This window comes from Ascidiella aspersa, chromosome 4 (genome assembly GCF_963924565.1).
Source record: "Ascidiella aspersa chromosome 4, kaAscAspe10.2, whole genome shotgun sequence".
Lineage (NCBI taxonomy): Eukaryota > Metazoa > Chordata > Ascidiacea > Phlebobranchia > Ascidiidae > Ascidiella > Ascidiella aspersa.
The window spans coordinates 16,195,364-16,210,865 of NC_139450.1; the positions used below are offsets into that span (position 1 = coordinate 16,195,364).

Below are 15,502 nucleotides of genomic sequence, written 5' to 3' on the forward strand. Positions count from 1 at the left end.
TCAAAAAGGGGGGGCACCCGAAATTGAACCGGGGACCTCTCGATCTGCAGTCGAATGCTCTACCACTGAGCTATACCCCCATATGTTGCTTGCCAAGTGGATAACAGGTAAACAGTGAGACATATTATGATGTTTCTTAATGGATTTTTTGATGTTGGACTACATTTTGATTTACTGAACTTATTAAGATTCCATAGAAAGCATAGTTGATTAGTCGTCTTACGTTTTGTTGCAATAAAATTGATGCTAAAGCCAATATCAAAAAGAGGGGGCACCCGGATTTGAACCGGGGACCTCTCGATCTGCAGTCGAATGCTCTACCACTGAGCTATACCCCCATATGATGCTTGCGAAATGGTTAACAGGTAATCAGTGCGACATATTATGATCTTTCTTAATGGATTTTTTGATATTGGACTACTTTTTGGTTTACTGAACTTATCAAGATTTCATAGCAAGCATAGTTGATTAGTCGTCTTACGTTTCGTTGCAATAAAATTGATGCTAAAGCCAATGTCAAAAAGAGGGGGCACCCGGATTTGAACCGGGGACCTCTCGATCTGCAGTCGAATGCTCTACCACTGAGCTATACCCCCATATATTGCTTGCCAAGTGGTTAACAGGTAAACAGTGCGACATATTATGATGTTTCTTAATGGATTTTTTTATATTGGACTACTTTTTGATTTACTGAACTTATTAAGATTCCATAGAAAGCATAGTTGATTAGTCGTCTTACGTTTCGTTGCAATAAAATTGATGCTAAAGCCAATATCAAAAAGAGGGGGCACCCGGATTTGAAGCGGGGACCTCTCGATCTGCAGTCGAATGCTCTACCACTGAGCTATAACCCCATATGTTGCATTCGAATGTTTTTTTTTAGTCGTATGTCACAAAAAAACAGGTAAACAGTGCGACATATTATGATGTTTCTTGATGGATTTTGTGATATTGGACTACTTTTTGATTTACTGAACTTCTTAAGATTTCATAGCAAGCATAGTTGATGAGTCGCCTTACGTTTCGTTGCATTAAAATTGATGCTAAAGCCAATATCAAAAAGAGGGGGCACCCGGATTTGAACCGGGGACCTCTCGATCTGCAGTCGAATGCTCTACCACTGAGCTATACCCCATATGTTGCTTACGAAATGGTTAACAGGTAATCAGTGCGACATTCTATGATGTTTCTTGATGGATTTTGTGACATTGAATATCTTTTGATTTACTGAACTTATTAAGATTTCATAGCAAGCATAGTTGATTAGTCGTCTTACGTTTCGTTGCAATAAAATTGATGGTAAAACCAATGTCGAAAAAAGGGGGCACCCGGATGTGAACCGGGGACCTCTCGATCTGCAGTCGAATGCTCTACCACTGAGCTATACCCCCATATGATGCTTACGAAATGGTTAACAGGTAATCAGTGCGACATTCTATGATGTTTCTTGATGGATTTTTTGATATTGGACTACTTTTTGATTTACTGAACTTATTAAGATTCTATAGAAACCATAGTTGATTAGTCGCCTTACGTTTCGTTGCATTAAAATTGATGCTAAAGCCAATATCAAAAAGAGGGGGCACCCGGATTTGAACCGGGGACCTCTCGATCTGCAGTCGAATGCTCTACCACTGAGCTATACCCCCATATGATGCTTACGAAATGGTTAACAGGTAATCAGTGCGACATATTATGATCTTTCTTAATGGATTTTTTGATATTGGACTACTTTTTGGTTTACTGAACTTATTAAGATTTCATAGCAAGCATAGTTGATTAGTCGTCTTACGTTTCGTTGAAATAAAATTGATGGTAAAACCAATATCGAAAAAAGGGGGCACCCGGATTTGAACCGGGGACCTCTCGATCTGCAGTCGAATGCTCTACCACTGAGCTATACCCCCATATGTTGCTTGCCAAGTGGTTAACAGGTAAACAGTGCGACATTCTATGATGTTTCTTGATGGATTTTGTGACTTTGAATATCTTTTGATTTACTGAACTTATTAAGATTCCATAGAAACCATAGTTGATTAGTCGTCTTACGTTTCGTTGCATTAAAATTGATGCTAAAGCCAATATCAAAAAAAGGGGGCACCCGGATTTGAACCGGGGACCTCTCGATCTGCAGTCGAATGCTCTACCACTGAGCTATACCTCCATATGTTGCATTTGAATGTTTTTTTTAGTCCAATGTCACAAAAAAACAGGTAAGCAGTGCGACATATTATGATGTTTCTAGATGGATTTTGTGATATTGGACTACTTTTTGATTTACTGAACTTATTAAGATTCCATAGAAAGCATAGTTGATTAGTCGTCTTACGTTTTGTTGCAATAAAATTGATGCTAAAGCCAATATCAAAAAGAGGGAGCACCCGGATTTGAACCGGAGACCTCTCGATCTGCAGTCGAATGCTCTACCACTGAGCTATACCCCCATATGTTGCTTGCCAAGTGGTTAACAGGTAAACAGTGCGACATATTATGATGTTTCTTAATGGATTTTTTGATGTTGGACTACATTTTGATTTACTGAACTTATTAAGATTCTATAGAAAGCATAGTTATTAGTCGTCTTACGTTTCGTTGCAATAAAATTGATGCTAAAGCCAATATCAAAAAGAGGGGGCACCCGGATTTGAACCGGGGACCTCTCGATCTGCAGTCGAATGCTCTACCACTGAGCTATACCCCCATATGATGCCTACGAAATGGTTAACAGGTAATCAGTGCGACATATTATGATCTTTCTTAATGGATTTTTTGATAGTGGACTACCTTTTGGTTTACTGAACTTATTAAGATTTCACAGCAAGCATAGTTGATAAGTCGTCTTACGTTTCGTTGCAATAAAATTGATGCTAAAGCCAATATCAAAAAGAGGGGGCACCCGGATCATATGTTGCTTGCCAAGTGGTTAACAGGTAAACAGTGCGACATGTTATGATGTTTCCTAATGGATTTTTTGATATTGGACTACTTTTTGATTTACTGAACTTATTAAGATTCTATAGAAAGCATAGTTGATTAGTCGTCTTACGTTTCGTTGCAATAAAATTGATGGTAAAACCAATGTCGAAAAAAGGGGGCACCCGGATTTGAACCGGGGACCTCTCGATCTGAAGTCGAATGCTCTACCACTGAGCTATAACCCCATATGTTGCTTGCCAAGTGGTTAACAGGTAAACAGTGAGACATATTATGATGTTTCTTAATGGATTTTTTGATGTTGGACTACATTTTGATTTACTGAACTTATTAAGATTCCATAGAAAGCATAGTTGATTAGTCGTCTTACGTTTTGTTGCAATAAAATTGATGCTAAAGCCAATATCAAAAAGAGGGGGCACCCGGATTTGAACCGGGGACCTCTCGATCTGCAGTCGAATGCTCTACCACTGAGCTATACCCCCATATGATGCTTGCGAAATGGTTAACAGGTAATCAGTGCGACATATTATGATCTTTCTTAATGGATTTTTTGATATTGGACTACTTTTTGGTTTACTGAACTTATCAAGATTTCATAGCAAGCATAGTTGATTAGTCGTCTTACGTTTCGTTGCAATAAAATTGATGCTAAAGCCAATGTCAAAAAGAGGGGGCACCCGGATTTGAACCGGGGACCTCTCGATCTGCAGTCGAATGCTCTACCACTGAGCTATACCCCCATATATTGCTTGCCAAGTGGTTAACAGGTAAACAGTGCGACATATTATGATGTTTCTTAATGGATTTTTTGATATTGGACTACTTTTTGATTTACTGAACTTATTAAGATTCCATAGAAAGCATAGTTGATTAGTCGTCTTACGTTTCGTTGCAATAAAATTGATGCTAAAGCCAATATCAAAAAGAGGGGGCACCCGGATTTGAAGCGGGGACCTCTCGATCTGCAGTCGAATGCTCTACCACTGAGCTATAACCCCATATGTTGCATTCGAATGTTTTTTTTTAGTCGTATGTCACAAAAAAACAGGTAAACAGTGCGACATATTATGATGTTTCTTGATGGATTTTGTGATATTGGACTACTTTTTGATTTACTGAACTTCTTAAGATTTCATAGCAAGCATAGTTGATGAGTCGCCTTACGTTTCGTTGCATTAAAATTGATGCTAAAGCCAATATCAAAAAGAGGGGGCACCCGGATTTGAACCGGGGACCTCTCGATCTGCAGTCGAATGCTCTACCACTGAGCTATACCCCCATATGTTGCTTACGAAATGGTTAACAGGTAATCAGTGCGACATTCTATGATGTTTCTTGATGGATTTTGTGACATTGAATATCTTTTGATTTACTGAACTTATTAAGATTTCATAGCAAGCATAGTTGATTAGTCGTCTTACGTTTCGTTGCAATAAAATTGATGGTAAAACCAATGTCGAAAAAAGGGGGCACCCGGATGTGAACCGGGGACCTCTCGATCTGCAGTCGAATGCTCTACCACTGAGCTATACCCCCATATGATGCTTACGAAATGGTTAACAGGTAATCAGTGCGACATTCTATGATGTTTCTTGATGGATTTTTTGATATTGGACTACTTTTTGATTTACTGAACTTATTAAGATTCTATAGTAACCATAGTTGATTAGTCGCCTTACGTTTCGTTGCATTAAAATTGATGCTAAAGCCAATATCAAAAAGAGGGGGCACCCGGATTTGAACCGGGGACCTCTCGATCTGCAGTCGAATGCTCTACCACTGAGCTATACCCCCATATGATGCTTACGAAATGGTTAACAGGTAATCAGTGCGACATATTATGATCTTTCTTAATGGATTTTTTGATATTGGACTACTTTTTGGTTTACCGAACTTATTAAGATTTCATAGCAAGCATAGTTGATTAGTCGTCTTACGTTTCGTTGCAATAAAATTGATGGTAAAACCAATATCGAAAAAAGGGGGCACCCGGATTTGAACCGGGGACCTCTCGATCTGCAGTCGAATGCTCTACCACTGAGCTATACCCCCATATGTTGCTTGCCAAGTGGTTAACAGGTAAACAGTGCGACATTCTATGATGTTTCTTGATGGATTTTGTGACTTTGAATATCTTTTGATTTACTGAACTTATTAAGATTCCATAGAAACCATAGTTGATTAGTCGTCTTACGTTTCGTTGCGTTAAAATTGATGCTAAAGCCAATATCAAAAAAAGGGGGCACCCGGATTTGAACCGGGGACCTCTCGATCTGCAGTCGAATGCTCTACCACTGAGCTATACCCCCATATGTTGCATTCGAATGTTTTTTTTAGTCCAATGTCACAAAAAAACAGGTAAGCAGTGCGACATATTATGATGTTTCTAGATGGATTTTGTGATATTGGACTACTTTTTGATTTACTGAACTTATTAAGATTCCATAGAAAGCATAGTTGATTAGTCGTCTTACGTTTTGTTGCATTAAAATTGATGCTCAAGCCAATATCAAAAAGAGGCGGCACCCGGATTTGAAACGGGGACCTCTCGATCTGCAGTCGAATGCTCTACCACTGAGCTATACCCCCATATGTTGCTTACGAAATGGTTAACAGGTAATCAGTGCGACATTCTATGATGTTTCTTGATGGATTTTGTGACATTGAATATCTTTTGATTTACTGAACTTATTAAGATTTCATAGCAAGCATAGTTGATTAGTCGTCTTACGTTTCGTTGCAATAAAATTGATGGTAAAACCAATGTCGAAAAAAGGGGGCACCCGGATGTGAACCGGGGACCTCTCGATCTGCAGTCGAATGCTCTACCACTGAGCTATACCCCCATATGATGCTTACGAAATGGTTAACAGGTAATCAGTGCGACATTCTATGATGTTTCTTGATGGATTTTTTGATATTGGACTACTTTTTGGTTTACTGAACTTATTAAGATTTCATAGCAAGCATAGTTGATTAGTCGTCTTACGTTTCGTTGCAATAAAATTGATGGTAAAACCAATGTCGAAAAAAGGGGGCACCCGGATTTGAACCGGGGACCTCTCGATCTGCAGTCGAATGCTCTACCACTGAGCTATACCCCCATATGTTGCTTGCCAAGTGGTTAACAGGTAAACAGTGCGACATTCTATGATGTTTCTTGATGGATTTTGTGACTTTGAATATCTTTTGATTTACTGAACTTATTAAGATTCCATAGAAACCATAGTTGATTAGTCGTCTTACGTTTCGTTGCATTAAAATTGATGCTAAAGCCAATATCAAAAAAAGGGGGCACCCGGATTTGAACCGGGGACCTCTCGATCTGCAGTCGAATGCTCTACCACTGAGCTATACCCCCATATGTTGCATTCGAATGTTTTTTTTAGTCCAATGTCACAAAAAAACAGGTAAGCAGTGCGACATATTATGATGTTTCTAGATGGATTTTGTGATATTGGACTACTTTTTGATTTACTGAACTTATTAAGATTCCATAGAAAGCATAGTTGATTAGTCGTCTTACGTTTTGTTGCAATAAAATTGATGCTAAAGCCAATATCAAAAAGAGGGGGCACCCGGATTTGAACCGGGGACCTCTCGATCTGCAGTCGAATGCTCTACCACTGAGCTATACCCCCATATGTTGCTTGCCAAGTGGTTAACAGGTAAACAGTGCGACATATTATGATGTTTCTTAATGGATTTTTTGATGTTGGACTACATTTTGATTTACTGAACTTATTAAGATTCTATAGAAAGCATAGTTATTAGTCGTCTTACGTTTCGTTGCAATAAAATTGATGCTAAAGCCAATATCAAAAAGAGGGGGCACCCGGATTTGAACCGGGGACCTCTCGATCTGCAGTCGAATGCTCTACCACTGAGCTATACCCCCATATGATGCCTACGAAATGGTTAACAGGTAATCAGTGCGACATATTATGATCTTTCTTAATGGATTTTTTGATAGTGGACTACCTTTTGGTTTACTGAACTTATTAAGATTTCACAGCAAGCATAGTTGATAAGTCGTCTTACGTTTCGTTGAAATAAAATTGATGCTAAAGCCAATATCAAAAAGAGGGGGCACCCGGATTTGAACCGGGAACCTTTTGATCTGCAGTCGAATGCTCTACCACTGAGCTATACCCCCAAATGTTGCATTCTAATGTTTTTTTTTAGTCCTATGTCACAAAAAAACAGGTAAACAGTGCTACATATTATGATGTTTCTTGATGGATTTTGTGATATTGGACTACTTTTTGATTCGCTGAACTGATTAAGATTCCGTAGAAAGAATAGTTGATTAGTCGTCTTACGTTTCGTTGCAGTAAAATTGATGCTAAAGCCAATATCAAAAAGAGGGGGCACCAGGATTTGAACCGGGGACCTCTCGATCTGCAGTCGAATGCTCTACCACTGAGCTATACCCCAATATGTTGCTTATGAAATGGTTAACAGGTAATCAGTGCGACATATTATGATGTTTCGTGATGGATTTTGTGATATTGAACTACTTTTTGGTTTACTAAACTTGTTAAAATTTCATAGCAATCATAGTTGTTCAGTCGTTTTACGTTTCGTTGCAATAAAGTTGATTCTAAAGCCAATATTAAAAAGAGGGGGCACCCGGATTTGAACCGGGGACCTCTCGATCTGCAGTCGAATGCTCTACCGCTGAGCTACACACCCATATGTTGCTCTGGAATGTTTTTTTTTTAGTCCTATGTAACAAAAAAACAGGTGAACAGTGCGACATATTATGATGTTTCTTGATGGATTTTGTGATATTGGACTACTTTTTGATTTACTGAACTTATTAAGATTTCATAGCAAGCATAGTTGATCAGTCGTCTTACGTTTCGTTGCAATAAAATTGATGCTAAAGCCAATATCAAAAAGAGGGGGCACCCGGATTTGAAACGGGGACCTCTCGATCTGCAGTCGAATGCTCTACCACTGAGCTATACCCACATATGTTGCTTACGAAATGCTTAACAGGTAATCAGTGCAACATATTATGATGTTTCTTAATGGATTTTGTGATATTGGACTACTTTTTGGTTTACTGAACTTATTAAAATTTCAAAGCAAGCATAGTTGATTAATCGTCTTACGGTTCGTTGCAATAAAATTGATCCTAAAGCCAATATCAAAAAAAGGGGGCACCCGGATTTGAACCGGGGACCTCTCGATCTGCAGTCGAATGCTCTACCACTGAGCTATACCCCCATATGTTGCAATCGAATGTTTTTTTTAGTCCTATGTCACAAAAAACAGGTAAACAGTGCGACATATTATGATGTTTCTTGATGGATTTTGTGATATTGGACTACTTTTTGGTTTGCTGAACTTATTAAGATTCCATAGAAAGCATAGTTGATTAGTCGTCTTACGTTTTGTTGCAATAAAATTGATACTAAAGCCAATATCAAAAAGAGGGGGCACCCGGATTTGAACCGGGGACCTCTCGATCTGCAGTCGAATGCTCTACCACTGAGCTATACCCACATATGTTGCTTACGAAATGGTTAACAGGTAATCAGTGCAACATATTATGATCTTTCTTGATGGATTTTTTGATATTGGACTACTTTTTGGTTTACTGAACTTATTAAGATTTCATAGCAAGCATAGTTGATTAGTCGTCTTACGTTTCGTTGCAATAAAATTGATGCTAAAGCCAATGTCAAAAAGAGGGGGCACCCGGATTTGAACCGGTGGTTCTCGATCTGCAGTCGAATGCTCTACCACTGAGCTATACCCACATATGTTGCTTACGAAATGGTTAACAGGTAATCAGTGCAACATATTATGATGTTTCTTAATGGATTTTGTGATATTGGACTACTTTTTGGTTTACTGAACTTATTAAAATTTCAAAGCAAGCATAGTTGATTAATCGTCTTACGTTTCGTTGCAATAAAATTGATCCTAAAGCCAATATCAAAAAAAAGGGGGCACCCGGATTTGAACCGGGGACCTCTCGATCTGCAGTCGAATGCTCTACCACTGAGCTATACCCCCATATGATGCTTACGAAATGGTAAACATGTAATCAGTGCGACATATTATGATCTTTCTTAATGGATTTTTTGATATTGGACTACTTTTTGGATTACTGAACTTATTAAGATTTCATAGCAAGCATAGTTGATTAGTCGTCTTACGTTTCGTTGCAATAAAATTGATGCTAAAGCCAATATCAAAAAGAGGGCGCACCCGGATTTGAACCGGTGGCTCTCGATCTGCAGTCGAATGCTCTACCACTGAGCTATACCCCCATATGATGCTTGCGAAATGGTTAACAGGTAATCAGTGCGACATATTATGATCTTTCTTAATGGATTTTTTGATATTGGACTACTTTTTGGTTTACTGAACTTATCAAGATTTCATAGCAAGCATAGTTGATTAGTCGTCTTACGTTTCGTTGCAATAAAATTGATGCTAAAGCCAATGTCAAAAAGAGGGGGCACCCGGATTTGAACCGGGGACCTCTCGATCTGCAGTCGAATGCTCTACCACTGAGCTATACCCCCATATATTGCTTGCCAAGTGGTTAACAGGTAAACAGTGCGACATATTATGATGTTTCTTAATGGATTTTTTGATATTGGACTACTTTTTGATTTACTGAACTTATTAAGATTCCATAGAAAGCATAGTTGATTAGTCGTCTTACGTTTCGTTGCAATAAAATTGATGCTAAAGCCAATATCAAAAAGAGGGGGCACCCGGATTTGAAGCGGGGACCTCTCGATCTGCAGTCGAATGCTCTACCACTGAGCTATAACCCCATATGTTGCATTCGTATGTTTTTTTTTAGTCGTATGTCACAAAAAAACAGGTAAACAGTGCGACATATTATGATGTTTCTTGATGGATTTTGTGATATTGGACTACTTTTTGATTTACTGAACTTCTTAAGATTTCATAGCAAGCATAGTTGATTAGTCGCTTTACGTTTCGTTGCATTAAAATTGATGCTAAAGCCAATATCAAAAAGAGGGGGCACCAGGATTTGAACCGGGGACCTCTCGATCTGCAGTCGAATGCTCTACCACTGAGCTATACCCCCATATGTTGCTTACGAAATGGTTAACAGGTAATCAGTGCGACATTTTATGATGTTTCTTGATGGATTTTGTGACATTGAATATCTTTTGATTTACTGAACTTATTAAGATTTCATAGCAAGCATAGTTGATTAGTCGTCTTACGTTTCGTTGCAATAAAATTGATGGTAAAACCAATGTCGAAAAAAGGGGGCACCCGGATGTGAACCGGGGACCTCTCGATCTGCAGTCGAATGCTCTACCACTGAGCTATACCCCCATATGATGCTTACCAAATGGTTAACAGGTAATCAGTGCGACATTCTATGATATTTCTTGATGGATTTTTTGATATTGGACTACTTTTTGGTTTACTGAACTTATTAAGATTTCATAGCAAGCATAGTTGATTAGTCGTCTTACGTTTCGTTGCAATAAAATTGATGCTAAAACCAATGTCGAAAAAAGGAGGCACCCGGATTTGAACCGGGGACCTCTCGATCTGCAGTCGAATGCTCTACCACTGAGCTATACCCCCATATGTTGCTTGCCAAGTGGTTAACAGGTAATTAGTGCGACATATTATGATGTTTCTAGATGGATTTTGTGATATTGGACTACTTTTTGATTTACTGAACTTATTAAGATTCCATAGAAAGCATAGTTGATTAGTCGTCTTACGTTTTGTTGCAATAAAATTGATGCTAAAGCCAATATCAAAAAGAGGGGGCACCCGGATTTGAACCGGGGACCTCTCGATCTGCAGTCGAATGCTCTACCACTGAGCTATACCCCCATATGTTGCATTCGAATGTTTTTTTTAGTCCAATGTCACAAAAAAACAGGTAAGCAGTGCGACATATTATGATGTTTCTAGATGGATTTTGTGATATTGGACTACTTTTTGATTTACTGAACTTATTAAGATTCCATAGAAAGCATAGTTGATTAGTCGTCTTACGTTTTGTTGCAATAAAATTGATGCTAAAGCCAATATCAAAAAGAGGGGGCACCCGGATTTGAACCGGGGACCTCTCGATCTGCAGTCGAATGCTCTACCACTGAGCTATACCCCCATATGTTGCTTGCCAAGTGGTTAACAGGTAAACAGTGCGACATATTATGATGTTTCTTAATGGATTTTTTGATGTTGGACTACATTTTGATTTACTGAACTTATTAAGATTCTATAGAAAGCATAGTTATTAGTCGTCTTACGTTTCGTTGCAATAAAATTGATGCTAAAGCCAATATCAAAAAGAGGGGCACCCGGATTTGAACCGGGGACCTCTCGATCTGCAGTCGAATGCTCTACCACTGAGCTATACCCCCATATGTTGCATTCGAATGTTTTTTTTAGTCCAATGTCACAAAAAAACAGGTAAGCAGTGCGACATATTATGATGTTTCTAGATGGATTTTGTGATATTGGACTACTTTTTGATTTACTGAACTTATTAAGATTCCATAGAAAGCATAGTTGATTAGTCGTCTTACGTTTTGTTGCAATAAAATTGATGCTAAAGCCAATATCAAAAAGAGGGGGCACCCGGATTTGAACCGGGGACCTCTCGATCTGCAGTCGAATGCTCTACCACTGAGCTATACCCCCATATGTTGCTTGCCAAGTGGTTAACAGGTAAACAGTGCGACATATTATGATGTTTCTTAATGGATTTTTTGATGTTGGACTACATTTTGATTTACTGAACTTATTAAGATTCTATAGAAAGCATAGTTATTAGTCGTCTTACGTTTCGTTGCAATAAAATTGATGCTAAAGCCAATATCAAAAAGAGGGGGCACCCGGATTTGAACCGGGGACCTCTCGATCTGCAGTCGAATGCTCTACCACTGAGCTATACCCCCATATGATGCCTACGAAATGGTTAACAGGTAATCAGTGCGACATATTATGATGTTTCTTAATGGATTTTTTGATAGTGGACTACCTTTTGGTTTACTGAACTTATTAAGATTTCACAGCAAGCATAGTTGATAAGTCGTCTTACGTTTCGTTGCAATAAAATTGATGCTAAAGCCAATATCAAAAAGAGGGGGCACCCGGATTTGAACCGGGAACCTTTTGATCTGCAGTCGAATGCTCTACCACTGAGCTATACCCCCAAATGTTGCATTCTAATGTTTTTTTTTAGTCCTATGTCACAAAAAAACAGGTAAACAGTGCTACATATTATGATGTTTCTTGATGGATTTTGTGATATTGGACTACTTTTTGATTCGCTGAACTGATTAAGATTCCGTAGAAAGAATAGTTGATTAGTCGTCTTACGTTTCGTTGCAGTAAAATTGATGCTAAAGCCAATATCAAAAAGAGGGGGCACCAGGATTTGAACCGGGGACCTCTCGATCTGCAGACGAATGCTCTACCACTGAGTTATACCCCAATATGTTGCTTATGAAATGGTTAACAGGTAATCAGTGCGACATATTATGATGTTTCGTGATGGATTTTGTGATATTGAACTACTTTTTGGTTTACTAAACTTGTTAAAATTTCATAGCAAGCATAGTTGTTCAGTCGTTTTACGTTTCGTTGCAATAAAGTTGATTCTAAAGCCAATATCAAAAAGAGGGGGCACCCGGATTTGAACCGGGGACCTCTCGATCTGCAGTCGAATGCTCTACCACTGAGCTATACCCCCATATGTTGCATTCGAATGTTTTTTTTTAGTCCTATGTCACAAAAAACAGGTAAACAGTGCGACATATTATGATGTTTCTTAATGGATTTTTTGATATTGGGCTACTTTTTGATTTACTGAACTTATTAAGATTCTATAGAAAGCATAGTTATTAGTCGTCTTACGTTTCGTTGCAATAAAATTGATGCTAAAGCCAATATCAAAAAGAGGGGGCACCCGGATTTGAACCGGGGACCTCTCGATCTGCAGTCGAATGCTCTACCACTGAGCTATACCCCCATATGTTGCCTGCCAAGTGGTTAACAGGTAAACAGTGCGACATATTATGATGTTTCTTAATGGATTTTTTGATATTGGACTACTTTTTGATTTACTGAACTTATTAAGATTCTGTAGAAAGCATAGTTATTAGTCGTCTTACGTTTCGTTGCAATAAAATTGATGCTAAACCAATATCAAAAAGAGGGGGCACCCGGATTTGAACCGAGGACCTCTCGATCTGCAGTCGAATGCTCTACCACTGAGCTTTACCCCCATATGATGCTTACGAAATGGTTAACAGGTAATCAGTGCGACATATTATGATCTTTCTTAATGGATTTTTTGATATTGGACTACTTTTTGGTTTACTGAACTTATTAAGATTTCACAGCAAGCATAGTTGATAAGTCGTCTTACGTTTCGTTGCAATAAAATTGATGCTAAAGCCAATATTAAAAAGAGGGGGCACCCGGATTTGAACCGGGGACCTCTCGATCTGCAGTCGAATGCTCTACCGCTGAGCTACACACCCATATGTTGCTCTGGAATGTTTTTTTTTTAGTCCTATGTAACAAAAAAACAGGTGAACAGTGCGACATATTATGATGTTTCTTGATGGATTTTGTGATATTGGACTACTTTTTGATTTACTGAACTTATTAAGATTTCATAGCAAGCATAGTTGATCAGTCGTCTTACGTTTCGGTGCAATAAAATTGATGCTAAAGCCAATATCAAAAAGAGGGGGCACCCGGATTTGAAACGGGGACCTCTCGATCTGCAGTCGAATGCTCTACCACTGAGCTATACCCACATATGTTGCTTACGAAATGGTTAACAGGTAATCAGTGCAACATATTATGATGTTTCTTAATGGATTTTGTGATATTGGACTACTTTTTGGTTTACTGAACTTATTAAAATTTCAAAGCAAGCATAGTTGATTAATCGTCTTACGGTTCGTTGCAATAAAATTGATCCTAAAGCCAATATCAAAAAAAGGGGGCACCCGGATTTGAACCGGGGACCTCTCGATCTGCAGTCGAATGCTCTACCACTGAGCTATACCCCCATATGTTGCAATCGAATGTTTTTTTTAGTCCTATGTCACAAAAAACAGGTAAACAGTGCGACATATTATGATGTTTCTTGATGGATTTTGTGATATTGGACTACTTTTTGGTTTGCTGAACTTATTAAGATTCCATAGAAAGCATAGTTGATTAGTCGTCTTACGTTTTGTTGCAATAAAATTGATACTAAAGCCAATATCAAAAAGAGGGGGCACCCGGATTTGAACCGGGGACCTCTCGATCTGAAGTCGAATGCTCTAACACTGAGCTATACCCCCATATGATGTTTACGAAATGGTTAACAGTTAATCAGTGCGACATATTATGATCTTTCTTGATGGATTTTTTGATATTGGACTACTTTTTGGTTTACTGAACTTATTAAGATTTCATAGCAAGCATAGTTGATTAGTCGTCTTACGTTTCGTTGCAATAAAATTGATGCTAAAGCCAATGTCAAAAAGAGGGGGCACCCGGATTTGAACCGGTGGTTCTCGATCTGCAGTCGAATGCTCTACCACTGAGCTATACCCACATATGTTGCTTATGAAATGGTTAACAGGTAATCAGTGCAACATATTATGATGTTTCTTAATGGATTTTGTGATATTGGACTACTTTTTGGTTTACTGAACTTATTAAAATTTCAAAGCAAGCATAGTTGATTAATCGTCTTACGTTTCGTTGCAATAAAATTGATCCTAAAGCCAATATCAAAAAAAAGGGGGCACCCGGATTTGAACCGGGGACCTCTCGATCTGCAGTCGAATGCTCTACCACTGAGCTATACCCCCATATGATGCTTACGAAATGGTAAACATGTAATCAGTGCGACATATTGTGATCTTTCTTAATGGATTTTTTGATATTGGACTACTTTTTGGTTTACTGAACTTATTAAGATTTCATAGCAAGCATAGTTGATTAATCGTCTTACGTTTCGTTGCAATAAAATTGATGCTAAAGTCAATGTCAAAAAGAGGGGGCAACCGGATTTGAACCGGGGACCTCTCGATCTGCAGTCGAATGCTCTACCACTGAGCTATACCCCCATATGTTGCTTACGAAATAGTTAACAGGTAATTAGTGCGACATATTATGATGTTTCGTGTTGGATTTTGTGATATTGGACTACTTTTTGGATTACTGAACTTATTAAGATTTCATAGCAAGCATAGTTGATTAGTCGTCTTACGTTTCGTTGCAATAAAATTGATGCTAAAGCCAATATCAAAAAGAGGGGCACCCGGATTTGAACCGGGGACCTCTCGATCTGCAGTCGAATGCTCTACCACTGAGCTATACCCACATATCTTGCTTACGAAATGGTTAACAGGTAATCAGTGCGACATTCTATGATGTTTCTTGGTGGATTTTGTGACATTGAATATCTTTTGATTTACTGAACTTATTAAGATTCCATAGAAAGCATAGTTGATTAGTCGTCTTACGTTTCGTTGCAATAAAATTGATGCTAAAGCCAATATCAAAAAGAGGGGGCACC

At 38.5% G+C, this 15,502-nt stretch overlaps 1 protein-coding gene and 56 non-coding genes across 57 annotated transcripts in view; 1 reads left to right on the forward strand and 56 right to left on the reverse strand.

Annotated features, from left to right (window-relative positions):
• LOC146148200 (uncharacterized) overlaps positions 1-15,502 on the forward strand; it is a 66,798-nt gene that overhangs the window by 36,210 nt on the left and 15,086 nt on the right. The gene's annotated exons all lie outside the window — the stretch shown is intronic.
• On the reverse strand, positions 9-80 carry Trnac-gca (transfer RNA cysteine (anticodon GCA)). The gene has a single exon. It is a non-coding gene; the product is annotated as a tRNA-Cys (tRNA).
• Positions 267-338, reverse strand: Trnac-gca (transfer RNA cysteine (anticodon GCA)). Its single transcript has one exon. It is a non-coding gene; the product is annotated as a tRNA-Cys (tRNA).
• On the reverse strand, positions 525-596 carry Trnac-gca (transfer RNA cysteine (anticodon GCA)). Its single transcript has one exon. It is a non-coding gene; the product is annotated as a tRNA-Cys (tRNA).
• Trnac-gca (transfer RNA cysteine (anticodon GCA)) lies at positions 783-854 on the reverse strand. The gene has a single exon. It is a non-coding gene; the product is annotated as a tRNA-Cys (tRNA).
• Trnac-gca (transfer RNA cysteine (anticodon GCA)) lies at positions 1,064-1,135 on the reverse strand. Its single transcript has one exon. It is a non-coding gene; the product is annotated as a tRNA-Cys (tRNA).
• On the reverse strand, positions 1,320-1,391 carry Trnac-gca (transfer RNA cysteine (anticodon GCA)). Its single transcript has one exon. It is a non-coding gene; the product is annotated as a tRNA-Cys (tRNA).
• Positions 1,578-1,649, reverse strand: Trnac-gca (transfer RNA cysteine (anticodon GCA)). Its single transcript has one exon. It is a non-coding gene; the product is annotated as a tRNA-Cys (tRNA).
• Positions 1,836-1,907, reverse strand: Trnac-gca (transfer RNA cysteine (anticodon GCA)). The gene has a single exon. It is a non-coding gene; the product is annotated as a tRNA-Cys (tRNA).
• Positions 2,093-2,164, reverse strand: Trnac-gca (transfer RNA cysteine (anticodon GCA)). The gene has a single exon. It is a non-coding gene; the product is annotated as a tRNA-Cys (tRNA).
• On the reverse strand, positions 2,373-2,444 carry Trnac-gca (transfer RNA cysteine (anticodon GCA)). The gene has a single exon. It is a non-coding gene; the product is annotated as a tRNA-Cys (tRNA).
• Positions 2,630-2,701, reverse strand: Trnac-gca (transfer RNA cysteine (anticodon GCA)). The gene has a single exon. It is a non-coding gene; the product is annotated as a tRNA-Cys (tRNA).
• Trnac-gca (transfer RNA cysteine (anticodon GCA)) lies at positions 3,348-3,419 on the reverse strand. The gene has a single exon. It is a non-coding gene; the product is annotated as a tRNA-Cys (tRNA).
• Trnac-gca (transfer RNA cysteine (anticodon GCA)) lies at positions 3,606-3,677 on the reverse strand. The gene has a single exon. It is a non-coding gene; the product is annotated as a tRNA-Cys (tRNA).
• Positions 3,864-3,935, reverse strand: Trnac-gca (transfer RNA cysteine (anticodon GCA)). The gene has a single exon. It is a non-coding gene; the product is annotated as a tRNA-Cys (tRNA).
• Positions 4,145-4,216, reverse strand: Trnac-gca (transfer RNA cysteine (anticodon GCA)). Its single transcript has one exon. It is a non-coding gene; the product is annotated as a tRNA-Cys (tRNA).
• Positions 4,402-4,473, reverse strand: Trnac-gca (transfer RNA cysteine (anticodon GCA)). Its single transcript has one exon. It is a non-coding gene; the product is annotated as a tRNA-Cys (tRNA).
• On the reverse strand, positions 4,660-4,731 carry Trnac-gca (transfer RNA cysteine (anticodon GCA)). Its single transcript has one exon. It is a non-coding gene; the product is annotated as a tRNA-Cys (tRNA).
• Positions 4,918-4,989, reverse strand: Trnac-gca (transfer RNA cysteine (anticodon GCA)). Its single transcript has one exon. It is a non-coding gene; the product is annotated as a tRNA-Cys (tRNA).
• On the reverse strand, positions 5,175-5,246 carry Trnac-gca (transfer RNA cysteine (anticodon GCA)). Its single transcript has one exon. It is a non-coding gene; the product is annotated as a tRNA-Cys (tRNA).
• Positions 5,455-5,526, reverse strand: Trnac-gca (transfer RNA cysteine (anticodon GCA)). Its single transcript has one exon. It is a non-coding gene; the product is annotated as a tRNA-Cys (tRNA).
• Trnac-gca (transfer RNA cysteine (anticodon GCA)) lies at positions 5,712-5,783 on the reverse strand. The gene has a single exon. It is a non-coding gene; the product is annotated as a tRNA-Cys (tRNA).
• Trnac-gca (transfer RNA cysteine (anticodon GCA)) lies at positions 5,970-6,041 on the reverse strand. Its single transcript has one exon. It is a non-coding gene; the product is annotated as a tRNA-Cys (tRNA).
• Trnac-gca (transfer RNA cysteine (anticodon GCA)) lies at positions 6,227-6,298 on the reverse strand. Its single transcript has one exon. It is a non-coding gene; the product is annotated as a tRNA-Cys (tRNA).
• Trnac-gca (transfer RNA cysteine (anticodon GCA)) lies at positions 6,507-6,578 on the reverse strand. The gene has a single exon. It is a non-coding gene; the product is annotated as a tRNA-Cys (tRNA).
• Positions 6,764-6,835, reverse strand: Trnac-gca (transfer RNA cysteine (anticodon GCA)). The gene has a single exon. It is a non-coding gene; the product is annotated as a tRNA-Cys (tRNA).
• Positions 7,022-7,093, reverse strand: Trnac-gca (transfer RNA cysteine (anticodon GCA)). The gene has a single exon. It is a non-coding gene; the product is annotated as a tRNA-Cys (tRNA).
• Positions 7,303-7,374, reverse strand: Trnac-gca (transfer RNA cysteine (anticodon GCA)). Its single transcript has one exon. It is a non-coding gene; the product is annotated as a tRNA-Cys (tRNA).
• On the reverse strand, positions 7,561-7,632 carry Trnac-gca (transfer RNA cysteine (anticodon GCA)). The gene has a single exon. It is a non-coding gene; the product is annotated as a tRNA-Cys (tRNA).
• Positions 7,843-7,914, reverse strand: Trnac-gca (transfer RNA cysteine (anticodon GCA)). The gene has a single exon. It is a non-coding gene; the product is annotated as a tRNA-Cys (tRNA).
• On the reverse strand, positions 8,101-8,172 carry Trnac-gca (transfer RNA cysteine (anticodon GCA)). The gene has a single exon. It is a non-coding gene; the product is annotated as a tRNA-Cys (tRNA).
• Positions 8,380-8,451, reverse strand: Trnac-gca (transfer RNA cysteine (anticodon GCA)). Its single transcript has one exon. It is a non-coding gene; the product is annotated as a tRNA-Cys (tRNA).
• On the reverse strand, positions 8,638-8,708 carry Trnac-gca (transfer RNA cysteine (anticodon GCA)). Its single transcript has one exon. It is a non-coding gene; the product is annotated as a tRNA-Cys (tRNA).
• Trnac-gca (transfer RNA cysteine (anticodon GCA)) lies at positions 8,896-8,967 on the reverse strand. Its single transcript has one exon. It is a non-coding gene; the product is annotated as a tRNA-Cys (tRNA).
• On the reverse strand, positions 9,154-9,224 carry Trnac-gca (transfer RNA cysteine (anticodon GCA)). Its single transcript has one exon. It is a non-coding gene; the product is annotated as a tRNA-Cys (tRNA).
• Positions 9,411-9,482, reverse strand: Trnac-gca (transfer RNA cysteine (anticodon GCA)). The gene has a single exon. It is a non-coding gene; the product is annotated as a tRNA-Cys (tRNA).
• Positions 9,669-9,740, reverse strand: Trnac-gca (transfer RNA cysteine (anticodon GCA)). Its single transcript has one exon. It is a non-coding gene; the product is annotated as a tRNA-Cys (tRNA).
• On the reverse strand, positions 9,950-10,021 carry Trnac-gca (transfer RNA cysteine (anticodon GCA)). Its single transcript has one exon. It is a non-coding gene; the product is annotated as a tRNA-Cys (tRNA).
• Trnac-gca (transfer RNA cysteine (anticodon GCA)) lies at positions 10,207-10,278 on the reverse strand. The gene has a single exon. It is a non-coding gene; the product is annotated as a tRNA-Cys (tRNA).
• Trnac-gca (transfer RNA cysteine (anticodon GCA)) lies at positions 10,465-10,536 on the reverse strand. The gene has a single exon. It is a non-coding gene; the product is annotated as a tRNA-Cys (tRNA).
• On the reverse strand, positions 10,723-10,794 carry Trnac-gca (transfer RNA cysteine (anticodon GCA)). The gene has a single exon. It is a non-coding gene; the product is annotated as a tRNA-Cys (tRNA).
• Trnac-gca (transfer RNA cysteine (anticodon GCA)) lies at positions 11,003-11,074 on the reverse strand. The gene has a single exon. It is a non-coding gene; the product is annotated as a tRNA-Cys (tRNA).
• Positions 11,259-11,330, reverse strand: Trnac-gca (transfer RNA cysteine (anticodon GCA)). Its single transcript has one exon. It is a non-coding gene; the product is annotated as a tRNA-Cys (tRNA).
• On the reverse strand, positions 11,539-11,610 carry Trnac-gca (transfer RNA cysteine (anticodon GCA)). The gene has a single exon. It is a non-coding gene; the product is annotated as a tRNA-Cys (tRNA).
• Trnac-gca (transfer RNA cysteine (anticodon GCA)) lies at positions 11,796-11,867 on the reverse strand. Its single transcript has one exon. It is a non-coding gene; the product is annotated as a tRNA-Cys (tRNA).
• Trnac-gca (transfer RNA cysteine (anticodon GCA)) lies at positions 12,054-12,125 on the reverse strand. The gene has a single exon. It is a non-coding gene; the product is annotated as a tRNA-Cys (tRNA).
• Positions 12,593-12,664, reverse strand: Trnac-gca (transfer RNA cysteine (anticodon GCA)). Its single transcript has one exon. It is a non-coding gene; the product is annotated as a tRNA-Cys (tRNA).
• Positions 12,872-12,943, reverse strand: Trnac-gca (transfer RNA cysteine (anticodon GCA)). The gene has a single exon. It is a non-coding gene; the product is annotated as a tRNA-Cys (tRNA).
• Positions 13,128-13,199, reverse strand: Trnac-gca (transfer RNA cysteine (anticodon GCA)). The gene has a single exon. It is a non-coding gene; the product is annotated as a tRNA-Cys (tRNA).
• Positions 13,386-13,457, reverse strand: Trnac-gca (transfer RNA cysteine (anticodon GCA)). Its single transcript has one exon. It is a non-coding gene; the product is annotated as a tRNA-Cys (tRNA).
• On the reverse strand, positions 13,668-13,739 carry Trnac-gca (transfer RNA cysteine (anticodon GCA)). The gene has a single exon. It is a non-coding gene; the product is annotated as a tRNA-Cys (tRNA).
• Trnac-gca (transfer RNA cysteine (anticodon GCA)) lies at positions 13,926-13,997 on the reverse strand. Its single transcript has one exon. It is a non-coding gene; the product is annotated as a tRNA-Cys (tRNA).
• Trnac-gca (transfer RNA cysteine (anticodon GCA)) lies at positions 14,463-14,533 on the reverse strand. Its single transcript has one exon. It is a non-coding gene; the product is annotated as a tRNA-Cys (tRNA).
• Positions 14,721-14,792, reverse strand: Trnac-gca (transfer RNA cysteine (anticodon GCA)). The gene has a single exon. It is a non-coding gene; the product is annotated as a tRNA-Cys (tRNA).
• Trnac-gca (transfer RNA cysteine (anticodon GCA)) lies at positions 14,979-15,050 on the reverse strand. The gene has a single exon. It is a non-coding gene; the product is annotated as a tRNA-Cys (tRNA).
• Positions 15,236-15,307, reverse strand: Trnac-gca (transfer RNA cysteine (anticodon GCA)). Its single transcript has one exon. It is a non-coding gene; the product is annotated as a tRNA-Cys (tRNA).
• Positions 15,493-15,502, reverse strand: part of Trnac-gca (transfer RNA cysteine (anticodon GCA)) — a 72-nt gene continuing 62 nt past the window's right edge. Inside the window, exon 1 of the tRNA in view lies at positions 15,493-15,502. This exon is cut by the window's right edge and continues 62 nt beyond it. This is a non-coding gene — a tRNA (tRNA-Cys).